The sequence below is a fragment of the Bubalus kerabau genome, chromosome 1, assembly GCF_029407905.1.
Source record: "Bubalus kerabau isolate K-KA32 ecotype Philippines breed swamp buffalo chromosome 1, PCC_UOA_SB_1v2, whole genome shotgun sequence".
Lineage (NCBI taxonomy): Eukaryota > Metazoa > Chordata > Mammalia > Artiodactyla > Bovidae > Bubalus > Bubalus kerabau.
Window position 1 is genome coordinate 120,595,382 of NC_073624.1, and position 7,723 is coordinate 120,603,104.

Below are 7,723 nucleotides of genomic sequence, written 5' to 3' on the forward strand. Positions count from 1 at the left end.
ATAGGCTCTTTAGGAACTCTTAGTAGTGAAGCTCATCAGTAACTAAGTCCCATAAGGGTAACAAGTTAGGATGTCAACACTAAAGACATGATCTTTGACAGCAATCTCTTTTGAAGACTGAGATGGATTCTGTGTTTTGAGTAGCAGAAGGAAACTAAAAATTGGCTCCAAAGAGTAAGACATGTCCTGTTCAAAGGAAGGAGCCTTCTGATGTGCAACAGGAACATCATGAGATACACAGAAAAAGATCCCCAAATTTGGACGGTACAGCAGAGAAAACTGGAGCCAAAACTGTTCCTCTCAAAAATATTTAGCTGAGGTCTGTCCTCATTCCTTAGTGGAGAGGGACTGAAATTCTAGTTTCGTTCTCATCATTTGAAGTTTGTCATCTATGATTATCCCGAGGTTATATGAACGGCAGTAAGGCATGCAACTTAGATTGTCTGCTGCCTGAAAGATCAGCTCTTTCTCCTGCACTAGTCCTGCCCCTCACTGTCTCCTAAGAATTGGAACTCAGATATGTCCATGAACCAGCTTCAGCCAGGCAGAAAAAGACATGCTCTAGGGAATGGCAGAGCAAAAAGATGGAGCAATCCTGGATTCCACAGTGACTGCATGGAGCAGACCCACCCCGTTAACTGGACTGGGACATAAATAACTTCATTTAAACCACTTGAATTTGGAACTCTTCAACACAGCAGTTCAGCCTTTCCTGAAACTTTACAAAGATCATGAACTGGAATAACCACATGCATATCCAAAGCTGAGAAAGCTGACCTTCAAAAAACACCAAAAGGAAGCAAAGATAAGAAAACTTCGTGCCTTAAAGAAATGAAGAGACTAAGTGTTATTGCTGTCTTCTCAGTTACTTGTACCATTCTTTCTTAGCATTCTCGAGTAATTTCAAGGATGTCCTTTCAATAATCTCCATTTATGCTTGAGCTAGTTTGAGTTTCTGTTGCTTATCTATCTAAACCTCCAACTAAGACTGAGTTGGAGGAAGTAAGAGGGAACATGAGTAAGAGGAAGTACATCAAAATGTCACAGAATTGTGTCAATGAAGTGGGTATACATGTCATTTTTAAAAATGTATCTATTTCTTTTAATTGGAGGCTAATTACTTGACAATATTGTAGTGATTTTTGCCATACATTGACATGAATCAGCCATGGGTGTACATGTGTTCCCCATCCTGAACCCCCCTCCCACCTCCCCCACCCCATCCCTCAGGGTCATCCCAGGGCACCGGCTTTGAGTGCCCTGTTTCATGCATCGAACCTGGACTGGTCATCTCTTTCACATATGGTGATATATTTTATTTACTTTTTTTTTAAGTTTCCAAACTTTATATAATGGAAAGACATGACTTTTCTAATAGAAACTTTTCTGAACTTTCTAAAAGTTTGTACCAAAAAAAGTTTCTAGTGCAAAAGAGAACAAATCAGGAAAATAATCTTTCTAAAAGCATTCTCTATTAGTCATATTTTGTGGCTGGGTGTGCCAGATGTTCCATTAGTAACAATAACTTTATCAAACCTCTATCATGTGCAAGGCACTGTACTTGGAATTTCTAACATGCTATTTCATGAATGTTTCTACCAAAGTATAGAAAAATATTATCCCGATTTTAAGGATAAAGCAATTGAGGCTCTGAGAGGTTAAGGATCTTTCCAAGGTCCCAAGATGAATCATGAAGAAAATTGAGACTTAGGTTTGTCTAACTCCAAAGCCTATCTCTTGTCACTAGGCAATAAATAAACTATATATATATATATATATATATACATTTTTTGTTTTTAATTGCTTTACGATGTTGTGTCTCTGCCATGCAACAACATGAGTCAGCCATAGGGATGCATATCGCCCCTCCCTCTTGAACCTCCCCCCAGCCCCTAACCGCATCCCACCCCTCTAGGTCATCACAGAGCTCCAGGTTGAGCTCCTTGCATCATACAGCAAATTCCCCCTGGCTGTTTTATTTATGGAATTGTATATGTGCTTCAACGCTACTCTCTCAATTTATCCGACCCTCTCCTACCCCACTGTGTCCATAAGTCTATTCTCTGTGTCTCTATTGCTGCCCTGCAAATAGGTTCATCAGTTACATTTTTGTAGATTCCATACATATGTGCTAATATACAATTAAATAAAAAATATTTTAAAGAAAGAAAATCATATGCTAAGAGCCCACCCAATTTTTTTTTTCAGCAAAGAACTACTTTGCTGCTACTGTGATTGACAAGGGAACTTCGATGTTACTTGCCTGAAAAGTGTTAGTCGCTCAGTCGTGCCCAACTCTTTGTGACCCCATGGACTACAGCCCACAAGGCTCCTCTGTCCATAGGATTTTCCAGGCAAAGATACTTGAGTGGGTTGCCATTTCCTTCTCCAGGGAATCTTCCCGACCCAGGATTGAACCCAGGTCTCTTGCAGGGCAGGCAGATTGTTTACAACTGAGTTACCAGGGAAAAACTCTACTTGCCTAGAGTCCTCCCATTAACATAGGGCACCTGGGAAGTGGGAAGTAGTCTTAGTTTTTTCTGAACATCAGGCCTATAGAACACACATGGCCAAGAAGGAATGACTTTAGGAGGTGATATGGTGATAATTTGCCATTATCCGCACATAGTGCTCTAGTTAATAATTTGGGGGCATGTAGTACTCCTTTCGGAGAAGGCAATGGCAGCCCACTGCAGTACTCTTGACTGGGAAATCCATGGACGGAAGAGCCTGGTAGGCTGCAGTCCATGGGGTCACAAAGAGTCAGACACGACTGAGCGACTTCACTTTCACTTTTCACTTTCATGCATTGGAGGAAGAAATGGCAACCCACTCCAGTGTTCTTGCCCGGAAAATCCCAGGCACAGGGGAGCCTGGTGGGCTGCCATCTATGGGGTCACACAGAGTCAGACACGACTGAAGCAACGTAGCAGCAGCAGCAGCAGTACTCCTTTACTCAGCATTAATTACAAAGAAACTGAAGAACATCAACCTGAATAAGCCCAAAGATACTCAAATGAAGGGTTTTTTTTTCAATTAACTAATGAAGATTCTGCAATGTCTAAGGCTACTAAACATGAGAAACATTGCTCAAATAAACTGTGTATTCTAGAAGGGAGTGGGCGATTGAAAAATAAAATTTCTTACTGGAAATTTGTTCATTTTGTAAATTGTAAGAGGTATTGGGAGGGCTTTCATCTTTCCTTTGTGTCTAAACCTAACACTGCCAACCTGGATTTGTTTGCAACTCTTAGCCAGTGCACACTTGAATCCTCCAAATCTCCTCACTATTTAACTTTGTGAGGAAGGACACAATGTGGATGAAGCTGTGTAGAAAGTCTGGATGGTGGTGCTACAATTGGAAAAGAAGTCTTCTTGTGGTAAGCAAAAGAATGCCCCCCAGGGACTTCCCTGGTGGTCCAGTGGCTAAGACTCCACCCTCTCAATTCAGGGGCTCAGGTTTGATCCCTAGTCAAGGAACTAGATCCCCCACGCCGCAACTAAGAGTTTACATGCTGCAACTGGACCCGGTGCAGCCAAATACAAACAAATAAACAATATTTTTTAAAAATAATAATGCCCCTCAAAATGTCCTTGTCCTAATCTGCAGAAACTATAAACATTTGGAGTTACATGACAAAGCATTCAGGCGGCAGATGGAATGAAGGTGGCTAATCAGCTGGCCTCAAATTATGGAGATTATCCTGAATTATCCAGGTGGACCCAGTGTGTTCCCAAGAGTCCATAAAGTGGGGAAATGAAAGCAGATGGGAAAGAGAAGCAGATGCAACCGTAGAAGCATGGTCAGAGCCATACAGGATAGGACTCAGCCTGCCATTGTTGGCTTTGAAGACAGAAGTGGCCACAAGCCAAAAATGCCACAGTCCTTAGAAGCTGGAAAAGGCAAGGAAGCAGATTCTCCCCTGGAGCCAGCAGAAAGGACACAACCGTGTCGGCACCTTGATTTTAGCAGTTAGAGTGGTGTCAGACTTCTAGCCTAGAGAACTTAAAAAAATTGGGTTGCCTTAGCCACTAAGTTTGAAATGATACGTTTCAGCAGCAATAGAAAAAGACCGTACTACTAATGTGAGAGAGCCACTTGCGGACACGGGTAGATTAAAAAGCAGGAATTTAAGAGCGGCTGAGGTGAAAGAAAATCTGTCTGCCTCTCTGGCTCAAACTGGCCTCTGGAATGGTTTTCTGAAAGTGATTAGAGGGAACTACAATTAGTAATCGCGATGTAAAAGAGAAACAATTGCTATGATATGGTGGCAGGATACTGAGAACTGTTCAGTACACTTTCTGCCAGATTAATCAGATCTGAAAACACTCAGAAGCCTTTAATAACCATAACAGTGGGGTAGACAAGTCTTATGGAATCTGGGGAAAATCTGCCCTGTAGTCACTGACCCAGAATCAGAAGCACAGAATCATATGTTAAATGAATTTTGGAAATGGATGAGTTAGAAATTACATAATCCAGTCCTCCTTTTTTTCCTATTTATTTTTCATTTGTTAACAATGTTATTGAGGTATACTTGATACACAAAAAACTGCACAAATTTAATATACATAATTAATGAGTTTGTAGATACACAAACACCCACGAAACCATCACCACAATCAAGGTGATGAAGATATCCATCACCTCCCAAAGTTCTCTATGCCCCTTTGTTTTCGAGGCTTTTTTCTGATAATGACGCTTAACGTGAGATCCACCCTCTTAACAAATTTTTTTAATTGCACAATGCAGTACTGTTAAATATAGGCAGTATCTTCTACTCAGACTTTTGCAAGTTATTCACCTGACGTAACTGAAACATTATACCCATGGAGCAGCTCCCTATTTTCCCCTCCCCCAGCCCCTGGTAGCCACCATTCTGTCTGCTTCCATGAATTTGATTATTTTAGACACCTCATGTAAGTGGAAATAGGTCGTATTTGTCTTTCTGCAACTGGCTTATTTCACTTAATATAAGTCCTTCAGGTTTAAACTTGTTGCAGATGACAAGATTTCCTTCTTTTTAATGCTGGACTGTCTTTTCTTTATCCATTCCTCCGCCAGTTGACACTTAGGTTGTTTCCATTCCTTGGTTACCGCGAGTAGTGCTGTACTGAACACAGGAGCAAGCATCTTTTTGATATCCTGACTCCAAATCTTTTGAATACATACACAAAAGTAGGATTGCTGGATCATATGATAGTTCTATTTTTAATTTTCTGAGGAAACATACTGTTTTCCGTATGTATGGAAATATGTCAGTAAATATGTTAAATGAATGAGTTCAACAAACTGCATCTTTGAATCTTAAAACAATGGTCCATAGTGGCTGCGTTACTTTACACTGGGCTTCCCAGGTGGTGCTCATAGTAAAGAACCCACCTGCAATGCAGAAGACATAAGAGACTCGGGTTCAGTGCCTGGGTGGGGAAGATCCCCTGGAGGAGGGCATAGCAACCCACTCCAGTATTCTTGCCTGGAGAATCCCATGGACAGAGGAGCCTGGAGTACTATAGTCCATGGGGTCGCAGAGAGTCGGACACGACTGAAGCGACTTAGCACTCAGTTTACATTCCCACCAACGGGGTACAGGGGTTCCAATTTCCCCACATCCTCACCAACCCATTCAATCCTCTTTTTATACTGGAAAGAAACTAAGGTTCATGAGATGAAATGGCTTGCCCGAAGTAGTTAATGTCACAACCGATACAAGAACACAGCCGTCCTTATCAGAATATTTGCCTAAAAAGTACAGAAGCAGGCCACAACTCCACAGATACTCTATTTCTTGATAAGCTCTAAAAGTAAACTATAGAAGCAAAATAGTTGTCTTTTAGTAGTGAGAAAATATAAATTATTCTAAATCCCAGCCAAAATTAAATATTAATATTGGCCAGGAAAGAGATACTCTAAAACTAAAAAGCACCACACCCTCGGGAAAAAAACAACTTTTTCAGAATCTTGGTAGCAAAGTGCCCTGGAAACACCAAGTAATACTCCCAAACGAAGTCCCTCCATCTACCTACATTTTGGGAAGCATGGAGAACCTCTTTGAGACCCCAGAACTAATCTTTTTCCTTCAGTGTGTGTTCCGGCCCAGTCTTAACCAACCTCAATGATAATGATAAAGAAGGTCAAACTGTTAGTTGCTCAGTCGTGTCTGACTCTTCCACCACGCTCCTCTGTCCACGGAATTCTCCAGGCAAGAATACTAGAGTGGGTTGCCATTCCCTTCTCCAGGGGATCTTCCTGACCCGGGGATGGAAGCTGGGTCTCCTGCATTGCAGGCAGACTCTTTACCATCGGAGCCACCGGGGAAGCCCAATACTGATTGGGAAGAAGAAGGACAGCTCACGTCACTGAGCACTCCCTGCATGCCAAGGGCTACTCCAGGGCTGCACATGTGTCATCTCATTTAATTTTCACAGGAAAAGAATCCTGTTATCCTCGTTTTACACACAAGAAAACCAAGGCACAGGAAGGTTAAGTAACTGGGCAAAATCACTCAGCAACTGAATCTGAACCAAGCTAGCCTGTGGCCCGTGGTTTAGCTCTTGTTTAAACAAAGGGTTACAGAGGGGAAAGAATCAGACCTTTATCTGTGCATTTCCGGTGCCTGGCACAGTTTCAGCACAAACAAGGCAGAGGAGCCCTAAAGTTCAGAGCCTGGGCTGTGAGGTCAGACACTCCAGGTTTTAAATGACACCAACACTCAGCATGATCTATGGTAAGTTGTTTATTTTCTCTGAATTTTCAGATTATTTAGCTAAAAAAAGAAGAGTATAATAAACATATCTGCCTCATGAGATTGTTATAAAGATTAATGAGGGCTTAGCCCTCATTGAAAGGGCTTAGCCTAGCACCTGTATTTGATAAATAATAAGCAAGATGGCATAACTAGGAGTTATTTTGTTATCCCTCTTTGCCTTTCAAAAAAAATCTTTTAAGTCTTCCAAAAACCTGAATGTTTCCCAAATTCTCTCCCAAGTATGGTGAAAAGTCCATTTAAAGAAGAATAAAAAAATTTTGTTACTTAAAAATCATAAAAAAAAACACTCAAAAGAGGTTTGACTCAACACTCAGAAGGGAAGCCAGGCTAAAATTTGGTAAACATGGCAATGGCAGTGGAAAAGAACTAGTAAAACACAGAATTTTGTGACTATATAGAGGAGTATATTCAGGTCAGCAAAGCTTAGAAATCACTCAGACAGTTTTCCAGTTACTCACCAGCAGATATTCTTTTGGGTAATTCTCCCTGTCCCATCCAGTACTGCTCCTGTAACATCCGTTTCCAAACCTACTTTTCTTGGCCTTCCATCAACAAATATTAATTTTTGTATTAAAAGAATTTTTATTGTGGTAAAAATCACATAATATAAAACATACTATTTTAACCATATTTACATTTCAATGGCACTAAGTGCATTCACACTGCGGTACAGCTCTCACCATTATCTATTTCCTGAATTTTTTACTTTCCTAAACTGAAACTCTGTCCCCATTAAAAAGGGGGGGAAAAAAGTATTATTGAGCTCCAAGCTGTGTTTGCTTAGAACTTTGCATAAACTGAAAAAATAGAAAGTGTCACTGTCAAAGTATGGCATGGAAGATGGCTAGAGATTATGGGAGGTCTGTAATCTCCCTAAACAAAAGCTTGATGATTGAGTTTGTGGAGGGCAGGGATGGGGTGACTTACAAAGGGGAATCATTATATTTTGTTCT

General features: G+C 41.0%; 1 long non-coding RNA gene across 1 annotated transcript; it reads left to right on the forward strand.

Annotated features, from left to right (window-relative positions):
* The first annotated feature begins 2,669 nt into the window (after positions 1-2,669).
* Positions 2,670-4,534, forward strand: LOC129657263 (uncharacterized). The gene is made up of 3 exons (XR_008716643.1): positions 2,670-2,733; positions 3,255-3,380; positions 3,611-4,534. It is a non-coding gene; the product is annotated as an uncharacterized LOC129657263 (long non-coding RNA).
* Positions 4,535-7,723: the final 3,189 nt, after the last annotated feature.